Consider the following 20,167-nt stretch of genomic DNA (forward strand, 5'->3'; position numbering starts at 1 on the left):
TGGAGGTCCATCCACAGCCTGGGTTCCCTTTCACAACCAACTCTTTTTCATGCTTAAGATGTATTTTATTGGTGCATAGACATTTTACTGCACTTCTTCAGCAGAGGCATATGAATGCTGTAGAGAACTGACACTGGATATCACTGGAACAAGGCCATGTCCAACCCCTGGCTCCAATCAATGCCAAATCAGATAATCAGGAGAATTTGTCCCTCGAGGCAGCAGGTACACAGGTGCCACCTGCCTCAAGCCTGGACCAGCACCCTGGGCCCAGCTGGGCTGAACGAGGCAATCAGGGCAGCCCATTCCCAGGGACCACAGGCAGTCGCCACAACCACTCCTGCCCTTAAAAAGCCAGGCCCAGCCCACAGTCTCCTTGTCCGAGCAGACAGATGTACTTGCCCCAGTCCTCTGCGTCTTCCTGGCTTTCTCTTATCAGCTCTCTGGCTTTGACTCTTGACTCCTGATTTCAGTCCCGACTCCCAGCATATCCTGACTCTGGCTAACACTCCCAATTCCAGTTCTGACATTGGACCCATTGCTCCAGGGGAACTCTGCCTCAACATCATCCATGCTTCAGGACATTAGCTACTAGGCCAGACCACCCATGCCCTCATCCCTAGCATTCACTCCCTGATCCCCTCGCTAATGCTCCCCTAGCTGGTCCCCTAGCTCTTTTAAGAGCTGTATGCAAAGATCAAAGGTTGTCTGTGCCCCATGGTCTGTGGGGCTTCATTGCAGCCCACAGGATGCATGTCTCCCCGTGGCTCTGCCTTGTGCACATTGCCTGCAGAGTTATTATTAAAGGTTAGGTATTAGGAAAAAGTCTCTCAGTAGGAGGGTAGTAAAGCACTGCACAGGTTACCCAGAGAAGCTGTCCACTTCGTATCCTTGGAGGTTTTGAAGACCTGGCTGGGCAAAGCCTTAGCTGGGATGATCTAGTTGAGGCTGGTCCTGCTTTGAGCAGGAGGTTGGACTACATGACCTCCTAAGGTCCCTTCCAGCCCTCATTTTCTATGGGCTCCTACACACATGCATGGAGGCTGCTACAACATGCTGCAATTACTGCACTCCAGCAGACTTCAGCATCAAGTGCATCAGCATCCACGCGCTGACAATGGCGGCAGGGTTCTTTAAACTGAAGTTTGCTCAAGGAGCTTTTAGTTCGAAGCGCCCCACTGCCATTTCTCAGCACAGGGATGCTGATGCACGTGACACTCCAGGCACTTTTAATTAGCACAGCTCTAATTAAGGTGCCCCCCAACCTCCGCCCCCGCACACAGAGACATCTATAAACTCCCACAGATTCTGTGATCGACCCATTGAAAGTGAGCACCCAAATGAATACCAACAGATGGCAGCACTTACCTGACAAATGGATCCATCTGAAATGTTCAGTGTCATTGAAGTAACATCGCCCTTTAAATAGAAATGAAAATATCTAGGAATTCTGTATATCAAAGTTTTAATGTACTACAGAAACAACAGGCTGCTTTTTGCATGTCTTTGCCATGTTTTGACTGCAATTAATAGAGGCTAGGCTTGCCTAAAACCCATGATTTGGATGCAAAACCTTCTGAACTGAATGGAAGTTTTTTTCTAATGACTTTCAAGGGCCTTTGAATGAGGCTATACATGAGACATTGAAGAATGGGTTGGAAAGAAAGAACCACTCCTGGCTGAACATTGTCTCTGGCTTGTTGCCAAAGAAGATACTGTCATAACCGTGTAAAGAACAAGGTCCTAAACTCCTCATTGAATATGACAACTACTATCTATCTGCTTCAGGGCTTCCCACGTCTTCACCCAGGCAGGGCCTGAAATCTAGGGTAGACACACCAACAAATCAAAGGGTGCGAACAGCACTGGGGAACCTTTCCTGGAACCAGGGGGATTCATTTTTATTTCTTCCAAAGGTGGACAGGGCAAAGCTAAAGTAGCCATGTAAACCAGCCATGCTGCGAGTTACATATGAACCAGAACACATAGATTCATAGATGCTAGGGTCGGAAGGGACCTCAATAAATCATCGAGTCCGACCCCCTGCGTAGGCAGGAAAGAGTGCTGGGTTCAGGTGATCCCAGCTAGATACTCATCTAACCTCCTCTTGAAGACCCCCAGGGTAGGGGAGAGCACCACCTCCCTTGGGAGCCCGTTCCAGACCTTGGCCACTCGAACTGTGAAGAAGTTCTTCCTAATGTCCAATCTAAATCTGCTCTCTGCTAGCTTGTGGCCATTGTTTCTTGTAACCCCCGGGGGCGCCTTGGTGAATAAATACTCACCAATTCCCTTCTGTGCCCCCGTGATGAACTTACAGGCAGCCACAAGGTCGCCTCTCAACCTTCTCTTGCGGGGGGATTATAGGAGAATGGTAATCTAAGTAGTAAATGAAAGTATGCTCTAATCACTATGTGCCACTCTTTCCCTGAAGGCACGCAGGGCCAGCCCGGGGCTTCACAGGAAGCGCTGCTGCAGGGAGGCCTGGCTCTTGGCTGGGACGGCGGCCGAGGCAGTGACAGAAAAGTCTATGATGCTCGCCTCACCCAACACGGCAGATGCATTGAATGCCACTAACAGAGTAACGGGGAGCCACACAACCTCTCTCTGATACACCAAGAAGCAGTAGGTGTGTGAAATGGTTGAGGGAGGAGGGGGCAGGAGATGCATTGTTTAGTCTTGGAGAGAAGTCCTGGAGCCTGAGGTAGGAGCCGTTTCATCCATGGCCCCAACTTTCCAGTACCCAGGGCTGGTCTCTGCATCTCTCACCCTGCAATGGGTTTCATCCATCAGGCTAACTGCACCTTCAAGAGCTTAAATAATTGATTTCCTCATGGTATTTTCTTCTTTTACACCCTGGCATTCAGTTCTGGGAGGAAAATAGGACGGGGACGGCACGTACCAAAAGTGTGAGGATATATGTGGCTTTCGTAAAATTGGCCCTGAGCCTGGACGGGCTGGCCATGGTCCTGGGTTTCCTCTCAGTGAGATTCCCAGCCCACCCCCTCCACAACCACTTCAGATTAGAAGAGTTTCACACATTGACAAGGCACACGCACCACAGAAGTGCTCTTCATGTGGGGTCTTCAGTGGGATGGATGGGTGCGTTGACATGAATTACACGTCTGCAGGGCGAGAATGAAATCCTTGAGAACATTAAATGGTCACACACACACACACACACACACACACACACACACACGTGCAGGCTTACCTGAATACCTGGGAAGATACTTGAGTAAATTGTAAAAGCCTTCTATTTGTACATAGGTGCCTGATAAAGAGAGAATTATCACCAGCAGTCAATACAGATTTGTTACAAACAGCTCCTGAAAAGACAACTTTGATTTCCTTCTTTTTGCTGGCTGCAGGCAACTACTTTGCTGGCTGCGGGCAATGTACTAGGCATAATAAGTCTGGACTTCAAGCAGGTTTTGGACACATTCCCACATGCCAGTCTCATAAGTAACTTTAAGTACTGCGGGCTATACAGAATTACAATCAGGCAGATACACAACTGACTGAATACGAGGACTGCTGCTTGTCCCCTGGATTCAGGGTAAGCAGCAAACCAAGTGGGGATTGGTTTCATTAGACCATAATCATCCTTTGCATAGAAAGAAAAAGATCAAGGAACAGGGTTTATGAGCTGCTTTGTTATGTTCAAGGAACAAGTGCATTTCTCACACTACACGTATTGCTCTGCTTACAGCTCTACTTTTCTCTCCTCCAAAGTAACCAAAAATAGCAAACACAGCTCACCTGTGAAATTGGTCTCCAATCAGGGCATGGCAATCTTGACAAGTTGCAGCAGGGGACCGAGCTCAGACCCTGCTGTGCTTGCCCCTGAGCTCAGCCTCACCAGGAAACCTGGCCACCAAGAGAACCAGAGCCAGGAGGAAATCCCACCCTGGCACCAAGAGTAAAATCACACCCATCACCAACTGTGAAGCTGGGGCCGGCTCCCACATGACTGAGGGAGCTCTAGTCCTCCTTGAAAAAGGAAGTGGCCCATCGTACAGGTCCCTGGAAAGGGGAAAGCCAGGGAAGATCAGTACCTCATGTTTTGCACACAAGTACTAACAAAACACGGATGGGAGAAGAAAGAGGAGGTCAGCCGAAGTGAAGCTGGGAGACTGATGCCAGAGCCACTACATCCCAGACTGGCCCCGTTTGGTAGGGCCAAAACCCCTTTGGACAGGGAACAGGTGAATCCTAGTCTTTCCTGAAGCTGCGCAAGTACTGGGTACCAAACTGATTGTGGGGAAGAAAACAAGGGAGGAGAGTTGAGAAACTGGTGGACTAGATTTTGCGAAGAAGTTCAATCAATGAAAGGCCAGTCAAGAAAAAATTTATTGACTGAGACATTAACTGTGTGGTGGAGAGGTTATAATTAATTAATGACTGATCAAGGGAGATAACTGATTAGTTAAAACATGAACTATGTTACGTGAGGTTCTTTTTTTTAATTAACTAAAGTCTGATCGAGAAATGTAAATTGATCCATTAGAGCATGAGACCGCGTGGGTGCTGCAATCACTTGCAGGCTGGTCAAGGAAGATAAGAGATTGATTAGGGCAAGTACCATAAGCAGCATTGACATTCATTGCGGATAAGAAAATTGTTCTTTTGACTAGAGAAGGACTCAAACTAACTTGTAAAATTGTCAGTGAGACCTTGTTCCTAGGGAAGGCTCAGGTAATAAGTAATTTAAGGTAGTTTAATCCAGAACCTTATGCCTAGTAAGTAGCCTGCCTAGAGGAAGACCCAGAGGGTTACACTAGGAGGAAAATACAGGGTAAACCTTAGAGTTAAATCTGCTATACAAAGAAACACCTTTAGGGAGTGTGTTGGACCAGGGTGTAGGGAAGGAGGAGCCCTGAAAACACATCTCAAGTACTTACATAGTACGACCCACTAACTGGACAGCTGCCTCCCCTTCTTGTCCATTCCAGTATCAACTCAGTGAGGCAAGGAAAAAAGAAGAGCAGATAGGTGATAAAAGGGTTGATTAGCAGCTAATAGGGGACTGCTGTTACCCTTGTACACAGGCAAAATTTTTGTATATGCAATGCAACTCGATTATTGTCAGTGCAGTTTTGATTTGAGGCTTTTAAAGGTATTAAATCCCCTGGGTCTTTCCCTGGATTGCTGGATTCTCCTCTCACATTTCATAAGGGGATGACCAGGTCAAGGTCATCATATTCTAGACTAACCAACTTCCTTTCAAAGGGAAAAAATATGCCCTTCCTAAAACCAAACCAGAAAATGGGGGAGAGAGCACTAGACTTAGATGCAGAGCTGAATTGTAACTGGAACAATAAGGTGGATGGATGGTCTGTGTTAGTTATAATTTGGTGCATAGTCAGACTCTGAGCAGTTCATTTCTCTGATTCAGACTCCAGAATCACTGGAGACCAGATTCGTTTGACAAATTGTTTTTCATGAATCCATGTTGGCTGCTTGCAATCAGCCTTTCCTCCTCCAGATGCTTTCTAATAGCCTTCCTTAGGATATGCTCCAATAACTTCCCAGGTACTGAGATTAGGCTAGCCTTTCTGTAGTTCCTCAGTTCACGCTTCCCGACTGTTTTTTTGTTTGTTTTTTTGTTTTATTAAAGAGGGGCACTACAATGGTCCTTTTCTAGCCCTCTAGTACCTGCCCATCTTCCACAACTTCATGAAAATCATTGCCAAGGGCTCCAAGATCCCCTCTCCCAGCCCCTTCAGGACCCTGGGATGAAGTTCATCCGGCCTTGATGACTAGAATTCATTCAGATCCAACAAAAGCTCTCTGACTGCCCACAGTCTAGAAGCACTTGTTTCCAAATACCAGGGTTTTCACTTCAGCTGACCTAGGTGCCATTTTCATAGATGATGGGACTTTGCAGCTCGAGACCTGAAAACACTTTTTTCCTCAATGCTTTATAAACATCACATCCACAGCTCAGGTGTATGTACACAGAACCCGATTTTCTCCCTCCAGCCCCCACATCTACCTTGGGCCTGTGAGTAAAATGTAGTGGGATCCTTCTGAACACAGCAGGGGTGGCTTCATAGACATGGTTCCCCCCTTGGAGGTTCAAGCCCTGCCCCATCTCGGTGTCTTTCACCTCTCATATCGATGAGCACTCCCATGTTCTACTGCCCAAGGCTGACCCTGTCACCGAGGGCCACAATATCAGCATTTACAGTTGCGGTTATTATATGAGATATTTTATGAGTTATTTTATAATAGATATACACACATATCTATATATATGTATATGCACACACACACACACACACATATATACACACACTGTAGCCTATCTCTGTCTTTTCACTTGTTCATGAACTGCATTGAATAAACTCTTATCCTGCTGGGGCATCAATACATTCATTTAAACCTGGGAGAAGAGGGACTCTACATCCCAGCAGGCACAGATTGGCATCTGAGGAACTGAATGGCTTTCTCACAACTGGCTGCGTGCCATGGAGATGCTGGCAGCCTCATTGGACTTTCCTTTCAAGATCACCCATGCCCTGATCCCTAACAATCACCCACTGGTCCTCCAGCTAATGGCCCAGTTGTTTGAAGAGATGCATGCAAAGATCAAGGGTTGTGGACACCCCAGGGTTTGTGGTGCTTTGCTGCACCCCACAGGATGCATTTCACAATGGATCTCCCTTGCCCACTGCATGTTGACTGGAGAGTTTTGCATATTCCACCTGGCCTGACAGTCCCCCAGGCATTGGAGCAGAAATCAGTGTTATGGTTTAATGCTTCTGTGGCTCAGATCAGGATCTGTAATTTGGGATGTAGCCAGATAACTACTAAAAGCAGGTCTTCACTGCACGCTGTGGCTGGCATAACTGTGAGAGGTCCCTTGGGAACAACAAGGCTGTGCCAGGCACACTGGTTATTCCAGCTCCAGAAATCCTGTTGATGTTTCCAGGAGACTGAATCCCTATGAAGCTTGAAGCCTGGAGCTGGCTTTCATCTCCTTTGCCTCTTAGCAACACAATCCTGTCCCATCCCAACATCCCTCCTCTACAGCTCTTTCCCAAGACCATAACAATAATGTACACCCAGTGGGCCCAGTCCCAGCTTCACCCTCGACTGCATTGTAGACCCGACTCATCCAGTTATGCAACAGACTGAGACACACAGGCTACTTGCAGAAACCAGGGAATGGCAACCTCCCTTACAATATCAGTGACATTCAGAGACTAGACAAATGTTGATTTTCCATTAGATCTTTACTTGTATCTCCCATATCTCCTTCCCATGTGTGACTGTGTGTACACATACACATATAGGCTCTGGCTTCCTTCCTTGCCTTGCCTTCCGACTGCTTGTCAGACTGCTGCTCTGCTTTCCCCTCCTTCTCTGTTGCTTTACACCCTGCTCCCTCCCCGATCTCCTACATGCCACTCCCATGCCACTCATAGTACACTTCCACAAGTTGGTCACCCCTGAATGTGGATGCAGTAAGGGAAAGCTAATGCAGTTAGTGTTACAGCTTCTTTTACACACACACACACACCCCTAAATTTAGACTGAGCACAATGACTTTTCTTTCTGCATTTCCTTTAATGCACTTTGCACTCAGAATTGCAGATGCTCCAGGCTTGATTCATGACATGTTGCCATAAATGTCATCCTCATTATCATCTATATCTGGATCAAGCATATTTTAGAGATACTGAGATGAGATGATTTACATAAATATAGCTGACTGATCTTTCTCTGCCGCAATGAATAATTATGAGGGTTGCATTCTCCTCCCTGTGATTACTGATCAGCACTGGACAGCTCAGAAACATCAGGAAAATCTCATTGGCGCAGGAATCAGAACTTGTGGTAGAGGAGATACTTTCTATTCAACCAACTAGATGCTCAGGAAAAAAGTCTTTATCTGCAAGCTTTTGGATAGAGGCACCCTTCTTGCCTGCAAATAAAGATTTAATGTATTATGCAAATATCTAGTTGGCCTTATAAAAGCTATCACGAGTAGATATCACCTCTACCACTAATTCCTTTCGCCTCTAGACCAATACGGCTACAAACTGGATCATTGGCTCAGTAAACTTGCCTGTCAGTGCTCTGGACTCAGGTTATAAGTAGATAAGCAAGGGCCACAAGGTGAGTCTCTCCCCCTGCCTTGAGTGCCACTCCCATCTCCTTCCCTTGTTTTTTCTGCTCTGCTTTTTCCCTGCCCTCTGCTCACTCCCCAATCTGCTGCTCAGCTTTCTGCTCCCTGTCCTATCTGCACTGTGCTCCCTCCCTCATCTGTTGCATGCCACATACAGAGGCTGCCTGGCCACTTGTGGCATACATGTGACAGATTGGCCACCCCTGAATTAAAGTAAGAGAAGGTAGGATGCAGCAAGTTATAGCTGCTGCTGACACAGTTTGAAAAACCTAGAAGCACAGTGGAGTAAAGGCCAAGCATGACTTCAGGAGTGATGCAAACCTTGGAGCCCTCTATTTCAAAGCAACATTACTTCAGAGACTTGTGGGGCTGAGAAACGTATGAATAATTAAAATTAGATCAGAACAAAAGCGCTGCCTAAATTCCCATGTTAGCACCGCAGAAATAAGACGAGGAAGGATAAGCACTGAAAGTCTGATCTAAAAAACTCACTGACCCTCAATGGAAAGAGTCTCTTTCACTTCAGGGAACATGGGATGTGGTCTTAATCTGGATGGATGGGTGGAGGGAATAGCATGGGGGACTAGTTACTTCAACAAATGTACAGTTTGGTTTGGTCCTCAGCTGCTTTTTAATTCAGGCTGGATTTTCTGAACAGCATTGTCCATAGAGGAAAACCTAAAAGCCGAGTTTAAAACCCACCAGCAGGGCTGGTCCTGCCTCTTCCCGCTTGAGCACCCGAGGACAAGGCACTCTGGGAACACGGACGCTCTCAGCTGAAAGCTGAAAGTGGAGTTGAACCTGCACTTCTCACAACAGGAGTGCCACAATTTAGCCCTAGCCCCCGTCTAAGTGGCCCTCCAATCCATTTCCCCTCCCAGATCTGTTGCTATGCTTTCTCCGTCCTGCCCTGCTCCCTGCCCAATCTGCTGCTCTGCTTTCTGTTTCCCACCTGATCTGCTACACTGCTTTCTGCTCCCTGTCCTATCTGCCACTGTGCTGCCTGCCCCCTCCCTGATCTGCCACATGTCACACACAGGCTGACTGGCACTTGTGGCACCCATGCCACAGGCTGGCCGCCCCTGCTCCTAGCAGTCCCTCTAAGACTACCTTGCTAATGCTGCTCCTGTTTGTATTAAATACTTAAATCATCAGTACAGCTGCCTTGTGGGAAACATGGGTGCAGATCTCCTGCAGCAAAAGGCACCAGTCCTCACCCTCCCACATGCCCAAACACTGAGGCGTGGCATGAAGGGGGATATGGCTGTCAGCTCCTCCTCTTCCTTCTGCTCACAGTGCCTAGTCCTAGGCCCGAACATCCATTTCTTCTGTTATGAAGCCCTCAAGTAAAATGTGTGCTACAATATTTGTAGATTTGAGGGGAGGGAGGAGGTTTAGCTTAGCACAAAAAACAATCACTGGTTTCTATAAAACTCAGCTTTCTTGTTGACACTTAATTTCAGGGGCCAAAGGAAAAGGAATAAAAACCAAGCTGATTTGCAGCTACATAGCACTGACACCAACCAGCCCTGAGGCAAAAACCATCAGCTGAGAACCATTAGTGCCAGCCCTGGCACATGCCCTGCGAGCCCATCCCCAGGGACTGAGCTGGCTGCCATCACAGGGCTCCCTCCCCTTTGCCCACGACATGGCTCAGCAACGGACGTTCATCTCTGACCCAGATTTGCATAGTTCACAGGCACGGAGATTTCCCTGCTTCCCTAAGCTCTTATAAATGCTTTGGTGCAGTTCTTCTGGGCTGGATGATCAGTGCTGGGTGCCAGACGCGTCATGATGATCTCCCCGGCTCAGCTCATCTGCCTGGTTGTGCTCTGGACCCAGGATAAGCAAGAAGCCAAGAGGGCACTGGCTTTCTCACTATTACTATTTGTGCTGCAATAACAGCAAAAGGGCCACAAACCTTTTGTTCCAGACATTGTGAAATCCCAGACAGGAAAAGGGAGCTCTGCCATAAGGTCAGAGATGGAGCCAACCAAAAACATTTGGATATAAATAGCTCCTACAACAAGGCATGATTTATCTTCATACATCACCAGGCTCAGAAAATACTGACTACTTCTAAACTGCTGCTAAACGAAGGAGGTTGTGAGCAAGGGAAAAAGAGATGTAACATGAGTTTAATATTTCCAGCCAGGGTCAGTTAATGAGCTGCAGTAACTTGACAAAGGTACAAATGGGAATATTTAAACAACCATAATGCAGTTCAAATTAGTTGTCTACTTCATACAGTGAATTATATTTTTTGCTCATGAATTCAGAAGCCAGCAGGGACTCGGTACTGTCTCAGATGCCACAGTCTTTGGGGCCTTTCCCAGCAGACAGAATCGCCATCTGGTGCAAAGCCAGCTCCAGCCTTACCTACTCAGGAAATGAATACTTAGGCTCCTAAGCTCCTCCTCTGTCTGCATCTGCATCTCCTCCTCTGCAATCACGAGTCCCAGCTCGGTTCAGCGTCCGAGGGTCTGGAACAGCCTTCTCTCTCACCAGCAGCAGAGTTGAAGTAAAAGATGCTGGGGATTATTACTGTCTCCAGGCCCACCACAGCCTTCACTCAGACCACACCAAAACCTGTGAACTGCATGGACAGCTGCTTCCTCCACTTTCTCTCCATCCATTCAGCAGCTCCACCTCTGGGCGCGCTCTACCCCTGCTCTTCCCTTCCCGTTCTCCTCTCAGCTGCCCTTCACTCTCAGGAGAAGCCCCCATCCAATGACTCCACACAAACAGCACTTTGGTAAGCCTGCCAATACTTCTTCCCATTAGGCTAGCTACTATCATCATGGTGATCCCGTCTCCTCCTTCATTCATCTGTGTGCATCCCTCTTGCCCCTTGTCTTATACTTCAAGGGTAGGTTTTTTTCAGACAAGTCCTGTCTATTTGATCCATGGTCATACACTTCCCCCAACACAATGGGGTCCTGGCCCATGATTCAGATCCTAGGACGCAAAATGATATACATGATAATAGCACTCTAGGACAGCTAACGCATTTGACACAAGACTACTTGCAGTCTGAGCACCCTCGTTCTCTGAAGTGAACACGGACTTCTCCACTGATTGTACCTATGCTCCAAGCTTAATACCCATTTGCATGGTTTCAAAACATCCCCTTTGCAAGTGTGGACAGGACTCTGCTCCTGGATTGGCTTCTGACCAAGGTCCAAGAGCCCAGTCTACCTGATAATGGAGTGGACCTCATTTCCACAACTCTTTGGTGGCATTCCCTCTGCCAGGGCTAAAACTAGCACTTCCCTCCAAGCTGCTCTTCTCCCCAAAGCCACTGGCACCCTCGAGGTGGCCAGGTTATACAACTGCCACCCAGCATTCGGGGTTAACAGTGGCAGGTGGTACCGTCTACTATAAATTACAGTAGCAAGAGAAAAAGGCCTGATCTGACGTTTTCCATATCTTTATAGCTAGAATGACAGGTATAGATCAGGGAGATAAATTAATGAACCCCACATTTTAATTAACACATCAATTAACCACACCTGTTAGACTAGGTATATGTTGGAAAAGGTGGTTAACCTTAGGGTTAAACTAGCACACCAGATGATAATCAGCTTCTACACTATGCCCAAGAGATGGCAGCCTGTACCTTATTAACTGGGGCATTGGCAATTCTGGCGGCACACCATCAAGACAGGAAATACAAAAATAGAAAACATTTTGCACGGTCTAACTACGCAAATCCTCTGCTGGATACAAGCAACTGTCCTGGGGCATTATTCAGTTCTCACTTCAACAATGTTAATGAGTAAACTGAGATCAGGCTGAAGACTAGTGACTGTAATGTGCAGTATTTAAATGTCTCCATAGAAAATACCAGTCCCTATACAGCAGATGCTGAGATGACAAATCTGCATTGACATAATTGACCAACTTTTTTTTTCCCTGGGCAACAAGGAATCACAAAGGCTCCATTTTGCTCTGCGCTCAACACTGCACAGCTCAGATGCTGGAAAACATTATTGTCACCACTAGTATTATCTGTTGCTCACAGGGACAGACTGTGAGGAAATGGGGCGGCACTGCTCAGTTCACTTTCTGAACAGTCATTTCCTCTGTGGAGCTATTACACTCTGTGTCGTGTCCTTCTTGCACACTCACTTGGAGAGTCAGAGATCTCTCATCAGCCCACTATGCTCCAGTCAACGGTGCAGTTCCCAGTGAGCAGGTGCTCCAGATGGGTAAGGGGTGGAGAAATCTCTAGTATAATCAGGGAGTTTTCATGACAATGTGGAAGGGGTTGTATTTATATTGTGTCCCGTACAGTTGTGGTGCCTGGGAAATTGTATCATTCCAGATCATCATGGATTAGCTACAAGACTTGGCGTTACTTGTATGATTCACGACTCCTTCCTGCTGGCCTGTAATAAAAATGCTGAGGGACATCACCTCTTGCCCCTTTATTCAGAGCGTTCATGACTCCCAGCTAAATGATTGAAAAAGATGATCTAACCTGAAAGCCCCATTTGCCTTGCTTTTTCACCTGGGAGATGGTATGTGGGAGAATCAAGACACAAATAAAATAAAGACCATGCGCAATGAAAGGGTCTTCCAGGTGAAAAAAATGCTCAATATGGCTAAAAAATCCTCTAGAAGGGCCAAGTTCAGGAACTTCCTCTTTTCTTTATGTTATGCAAGATTTCTAAGCTGAAGAAAAAGAGCAAAGAGTGAGGAAGTCACTTCCCCTATAGCTTCCATAACACAGGAACATCACCCTAGTGACATTGTGTCCAGCAGGACATGTCTAATAGGAATTAAACATATTGACGCCCAAACAAGTACGAGCTCACAACCCTCTTCCCACCTACTTGTGACAAATACCAGCTCAGCACAAAGTGAAGGGGCTCCCGTGAACCTGCTGTCTCTGCCTCCTTCAACACCACGTGCCTTTCACAGCTTATTTTTAGATCATTTGCAAATCATCTCTGAGCCAAATTTGCATGTTTTACACCCAGTCAACGCCCTCCTCATGCTCGGCGCCAGTATAAGTGCTCCAGGCCAGTTTGTACCAAATGGTGATCGGTGCCAGGACAGGCATATGTACCAAGATGGTCTCACTGGCTCCCCTGCTCTGCCTTTTGGTGCTTTGGGTCCAGGGTAAGCAGCAAACGCAGAGGGAAGTTGTGTCATTATAGCAAAACCATCCTTTTTCCAGGAAAAAAGTCCAAGGAATTAGGTTTCTCTGATGCTTGAAAATGTTCCAAGAAATGCACTGCCTTGGCAGGTAGGGACTGCAACCAAGACAAAAGACTGACTTAATCCCCAATACCAGGATCCAAAGTGCATTGCAGCGAGCAGAAGTTTTTCTGGGGATTTCTAGGGGCTGAGGCTGTAACCTAGATGAGCAATGAAGAAAGGGCTGCAAGGAAAGAAGCACTTCTGGCTGCATGTTAGCATTTCAGCCAGGAGACAAACTCACTTAATTCTGTAATAACAGAAGGAACAAGGAACATTGGTAAAGCATCCAGATTGTCTAGTCAGACTGGTTACTTGGCTTGCAGGTGGCACTATGTTAATTGAATTTATGGGGGTTTTGTGTTTTGTTTTGTTTTTACATCTAGGTTCCTCCGGGGAGATTGTGCTGACTCAGACCCCAGAGTCCCTGGCGGTGTCTCCAGGAGATCGAGTGACCATCAAGTGCAAAGCCAGCTCCAGCCTTACTTATAGTAGCTCTGGGAGTACCTATCAGGGCTTACACTGGTACCAGCAGAAACCTGGGCAAACTCCAAAGCTCCTTATCTATGATGCTGTCACCCAGCAATCAGGAGTCCCAGCCCGGTTCAGCGGCAGTGGCTCTGGCACTGATTTCACTCTCACCATCAGCAGTGTTGAAGCTGAAGATGCTGGAGATTATTACTGTCAGCAGTACAAAAGTTCACCTCACACAGTGATACAAACCCATACAAAAACCTGCCCTGCTGCGCAGCCCAGCACCACAGCTGCTTCCTGAAGAGACACGTGATCGGCACAACTGCTACACTCAATACCAGCTCAGGGGTTTCCCCAGGACCCAAACACGTCACTTGTTGAGCCACAGATACCGTCACGCTGCCCCTGCTGCCCAGCCTGCAGGACAGATCAGCCCCGGTGTGCGGTCCAGGGGAGTTTGCTTCTCAGACTTTTCAGCCAGCCTGAACTAGGGGTTCATTTCTTCTTCTAGCATAACATTTATTTGCACCCTGAAAACCAAGCAATTCCTTTTCCTCCCCATGCCGCCAACACCGTGGCAGGCAGGGCCAGCCTGGGGCTCTGCAAGCGGCGCTGCTGCAGGGAGGTCTGGCTCTTGGTTGGGACGGCTGCAGAGGCAGCAACAGAAAAGTCCACGATGCTCTTGTCATCCAACACAGCAGATGCATTGAATGCCATTAGCAGGGTAACAGGGAGGCACACACACCCTCTCTCCGATCCATGCAAGAAGGAATAGGGGCATGGACACTTTGGAGAGAGGAAGGTGCAGAAGATGGGGTATTGTTTCATCTCGGAGAGGTTGTGGTAGGAGTTGCTTTACCTGGGTCTCCCTTTTCTACCTTGTGGGACTGGTCTCTGCATCTCTCACCCTGCAACGAGTTTCTTCCAGCAGGCTGACTGCACCTCAAGAACATAAATACTTGCTTTCCTCAGACGATTTCTTCTTTTATACTTAGTCATTCAAGCCACTACTCTGGGTTTCTTCTCAATGAGATTCCCATCCTCCTCTCTCCCCTCTCCCTATCCCCAAATCCTTTCGGCATGAAAGAGCTAGACACATTCACAAAACACATGTACCACTAAACTGCTGTTTTTGGGGGACTTCAGTAGGATGGATGGTTGCATTGAGCATGCCCTGGACTTCTGCAGGGAGGGAATGAAATCCTGGGGAAAATTAAAAATCAAGTCGCACACACACAGGATTGTTATCCAAGAGCAAGTTGGCTTGTAAGGGAGTTGATGGGGCTGTACACCACATGGTAGCTGCAGCCCCTGCTTGGGCCCAGGGAGATACACTTACAGGACGTTGTTTCTCATATTTCCATGGGAGAATTTTGCATATTTCCAACCTGCCCAGAGCAGGCGTTGCCGGTACCGTTACACACTGCAAAAGACTCAGATTGGGCTCTGTCACTCTAAACACCCCACTGCCATCTCCCAGCTCTCTCCAGCACAGCGTTGTTGGCATAGCCAGGCTGCTTAGTCTACAGAGATGCGACTTGTGACCTATGCGATGTGATTGCAAGGGAGACACTCACACCAGTACAAAGATGCTCTGCAGCCTCACTGCTAATAGCGCCTGCATCTGCAATGGTTTCTCTCTGTTTGCACAGCATCCTAATGTAACTACACCGGGGAAGTGCTCTTAGATCAGACCTGGCCCCAGTCTACTTCTCAGGTGCCTGGGGACCTGGGTTGAGAGAAAGTGAAGCCACAAGGGACAGAGCAAGATAAAGAAATGTAAACTGTTTTACAGGTTATCAAATGGACAGTATAGCATAGGTCCTTCATGTGATATACAGGGTAAATGGAGATTCAGGGCTTTAGGGTCAGATAGCACAACAGACTTGCGGACCCAAGGGAGAGATCTATACACTCCTGCTTAACCACTAAAATACCAGAGCAACCCAAGCCACCTCTGCTTCCTGGTGGAAGTCCTACTTCTGCACATGCCAAGAAGACTGCACAGCAGACACCCTTACACATAAGCTCAGGAAACAATTCAGAACAGATGAGAAGATATGAATTGGGTAATTTTTGTATGAAATATCCTCTTTCTCCATTAAAAACAAAATCAGAAGGGTTCCATGAAAAACAAAATGCCCACAACTTTTTTCCCCCAACAGGGAAAATGGTGTGAGTATAAAGCAAATCAGTTAGGAAATATTGGCATAGCAATTGGAAAATAGAGAAATGGTTATACCAAGTTTGTCCTGTTTGAGAAACAGTCCAGTCAGCTCTAAATCTTCTGTAAACACAAATATCAGCCATGAGATGGCACCACAAGACTTTCCTTTGGACTTGAGACTGTCCCTTTTAGACCCTGAGGATCAGAAGTCCTTGCCCTTCTTGTATGAGGTACTAGAAACCATCCAAAAATTCAGATTTAAGGTCTCCACAAGTCTGAGTGCATTAAACAGGTTGGCTAAAGTGTCGACTCAAAGCAGCAGAAAAAAGCCACAAGGCCAGAGCTAGAGTTTTGCACTGCAGTGTTCCCCTAGGAAGGAGAGTCACAGCATTATCTGCACAAAAACTAAGCTAATTAAATGGAAATTGGTATTCAGGCATCGGTGCACAGATGGGAATAATTTCCTTTCTACCCCAACACCCATTCCTCCTTAGCTCACTCAGTGCTGAAAAATGCTATGTCAATGCAATGCAAGGAATAAGGACTGGGTGCTCCTATGTTTTTGTGCAGCCTTTACCACGTTCAGGCCCTGACTCGAATGGAGTCTGTTTGGCACTTCCACAGCAGAAGCAAGCAGTGAGAGCAAGAACAAGCCACCTGCTAACACAGCCTCCTGGGTTGATCTGTTAAACTTGGGTTGAACTCACCCTCCTATGCCCAGGCACCTGTCCACTCTACTCTGAACCTCTTCAGACGGGATGGAAATGTTCATATCTAACCAAGTTTGCATCTTTTGGTCCTGAATGACATCCCTGAGCTGCTCAAATCCCCGACTTGAATAAATCAGGCCACTCAGACCTCTCTTGTTGTAATAGTAAGGGCTTTGCTTAATAGTCATAGCAAGAGTTTTGTATGCGGACTCCATAGTAGGCCAGTATTATAGCACGTTGCTTTTTGCTCTGTCAGAGTGACCGAACCATGAACCTCGATAGTCGAACGTTGTAATACAGCAGCTTGTGGTAAACACCAGGTGTGTAGGATCACGACTCATCCCCAGATTCTTAGCTTGAGATAACCAAATCCCAAATGGGTAGTTATGCGTTTCCCATGTGGTCAGAGGTGGACAATATCCAAAACCCCATAGAAATCCATGGGGAAAAAAAAAGTTCTGATCAGGCAACATTGAGGTTTTTTTCCAACTTATTTATCAAAGGAACAGATGCTGTGCAAGAGGTATAAAGAAAAGAACCATCTTTGTGCTACATTTTCATGAAGAACCTTATTTACAAACAGATTTCCAGCCTTTAGTAAAGCCTTGGTCAAGAACATTTGTCCATTCTCTGGGTTACAGAAAAACTCCCGAAATGGGAACTCAAGTAAGAGCAAAAGGAAGGAAGACAGAAACTTTCACGTATAGCTCCCCTTCCTCAGAGAGCTCACCATAGCAAGAAGATTGCAGAAGTTGTCTTCTGGTATAAATGCTACTAACTCTGCACCAGAAATCTGGATGTGCCCAAACTTCCTATCAACCGGGCTTCTCCGCGTGCCAGCCCCGGCCCATAGCAGTGGATCTGGAACTGAGTCCATCTCACAATCAACGGGGTTCAGGCTGAGTTTGTAGGAGATTATTACTGCCAATATATACCCAACTTGTGATGGCAGGATTCAGTCACCTGTTTCCTAATTCTGGGAGGTAAGCCTGCACGTGTGTAGCATTTAGTATTTCACACAAGTCTCCTTATTCTGTACTTCCTTCTGGCTGGCCTTGGTCCCCAAATCAGGCCAATTTTAGGTGTTTAAATATGGAATTTGGCATCTAACCTCAGGCCAGCAAGTTCAGAAACCATTACCCCATGCTCAGGCCAAGACTACGTATTGTTGGAGATTCACAGCTAAGGTTACAACAATGCATCTCTTATTATACAGGGTTTCTAAGCAGGTCCTCAAGAGAGGCAGACAATGCTTCTTCGATCATAAAGAGGTGGTCCTAACGGCCTGCAACAGGGGAAATCAAAATATCCATGGCATCACAGGGAGATTTCGTATGCAATACTGAGACTAAGTAGATTACCTTCAAACTAGCATCCAGGCATTGGTAATGACCTGGGACCAATGCTCCCAGTCAAACCTGACACCTACCCATCTTCAACCCACTTACAGTTGGAAAATGCCATTAAAATACAAAATGCAAAACAAGGAGCGCGTGCTCCTGTGGGCTTGGCTGGTATCTACCACAAAGGAGCCCTGATCCTGTGCAAAGCCAGCTCCAGCCTTACCGACTCAGGAAATGGATACTTAGCCTGGTACCAGCAGAGACCTGGACGAGCTCCTAAGCTCCTCCTCTGTCTGCCATCTGCATCTCCTCCTCTGCAATCACGAGTCCCAGCCCGGTTCAGTGTCAGAGGGTCTGGAGCAGACTTCTCTCTCACCAGCAGCAGTGTTGAAGCTCAAGATGCCGGGGATTATTACTTTCACCAGACCCACCACAGCCTTCACTCAGACTACAACAAAAACCTGCCCATGCAGTTCACAGCTGCTTCCTCCACTTTCTCTCCATCCGTTCAGCAGCTCCACCTCTGGGCGCGCTCTACCGCTGCTCTTCCCTTCCCGTTCTCCTCTCAGTTGCCCTTCACTCTCAGGAGAAGCCCCCATCCAATGACTCCACACAAACAGCACTTTGGTAAGCCTGCCAATACTTCTTCCCATTAGGCTAGCTACTATCATCATGGTGATCCCGTCTCCTCCTTCATTCATCTGTGTGCATCCCTCTTGCCCCTTGTCTTATACTTCAAGGGTAGGTTTTTTTCAGACAAGTCCTGTCTATATGATCCATGGTCATACACTTCCCCCAACACAATGGGGTCCTGGCCCATGATTCAGACCCTAGGATGCACAATGATATACATGATACTAGCACTCTAGGTGAGGTAACGCATTTGACGCAAGGCTATTGGCAGTGTGAGCATGCTGGTTCTCTGCATTAAACAGGGGCTTCTCCACTGATTTCACCTATGCCCCAAGCTTAATACCCATTTGCATGGTTTAAAAACATCCCCTTTGCAAGTGTGGACAGGACTCTGCTCCTGGACTGGCTTCTGACCAAGGTTCAAGAGCCCAGTCTACCTGATCATGGAGTGGACCTCATTTCCACAACTCTTTGGTGGCATTCGCTCTGCCAGGGCTAAAACTAGCACTTCCCTCCAAGCTGCTCTTCTCCCCAAAGCCACTGGCACCCTCGAGGTGGCCAGGTTATACAACTGCCACCCAGCATTCGGGGTTAACAGTGGCAGGTGGTACTGTCTACTATAAATTACAGTAGCAAGAGAAAAAGGCCTGATATCATGTTTTCCATATCTTCATAACTAGGATGTCAGGTATAGATCAGGGAGATAAATTCATGAACCCCACATTTTAATTAACACATCACTTAACCACACCTGTTAGAATAGGTACATGTTGGAAAAGGTGGTTAACCTTAGAGTTAAACTAGCACGCCAGATGATAATCAACTTCTACACTATGCCCAAGAGATGGCAGCCTGTACTTTATTAACTGGGGCATTGGAAATGCTGGCGGCACACCATCAAGATGGAAAACACAAAAATTTAAAATGTTTTGCATGGTCTAACTATGCAAATCCTCTGCAGGATACAAGTAACTGTCCTGGGGCGTTATGCAGACCTCACTTCAACAATGTTAATGAGTAAACTGAGATCAGACTTAAGTCTACTGACTGTAATGTGCAGTATTTAAATCTCTCCATAGAAAATACCAGTCCTTATACAGCAGATGCTGAGATGACCAAATCTGCATTGACATAACTGACTGATTTATTTCCCTGTGCATCGAGGACTCACAACGCCTCCATTTTGCTCTGTGCTCAACACTGCACAGCTCAGATGCTGGGGAACATTACTGTCACCACTGTCATCATCTGTTGCTCACAGGGACAGACCATAAGGAAATGGGGCACACTGCTCAGTTCACTTTCTGAACAGTCTTTTCCTTTGTGGAGCTGTTACACTACCTGTGTCGTGTCCTTCTTGCACACTCACTTGGAGAGTCAGAGATCTCCCATCAGCCCACTATGCTCCAGTCAACGGTGCAGTTCCCAGTGAGCAGGTGCTCCAGATGGGTAAGAGGGTGGAGAAATCTCTAGTATAATCAGGGAGTTTTCATGACAATGT

This window comes from Alligator mississippiensis, chromosome 2 (genome assembly GCF_030867095.1).
Source record: "Alligator mississippiensis isolate rAllMis1 chromosome 2, rAllMis1, whole genome shotgun sequence".
Lineage (NCBI taxonomy): Eukaryota > Metazoa > Chordata > Crocodylia > Alligatoridae > Alligator > Alligator mississippiensis.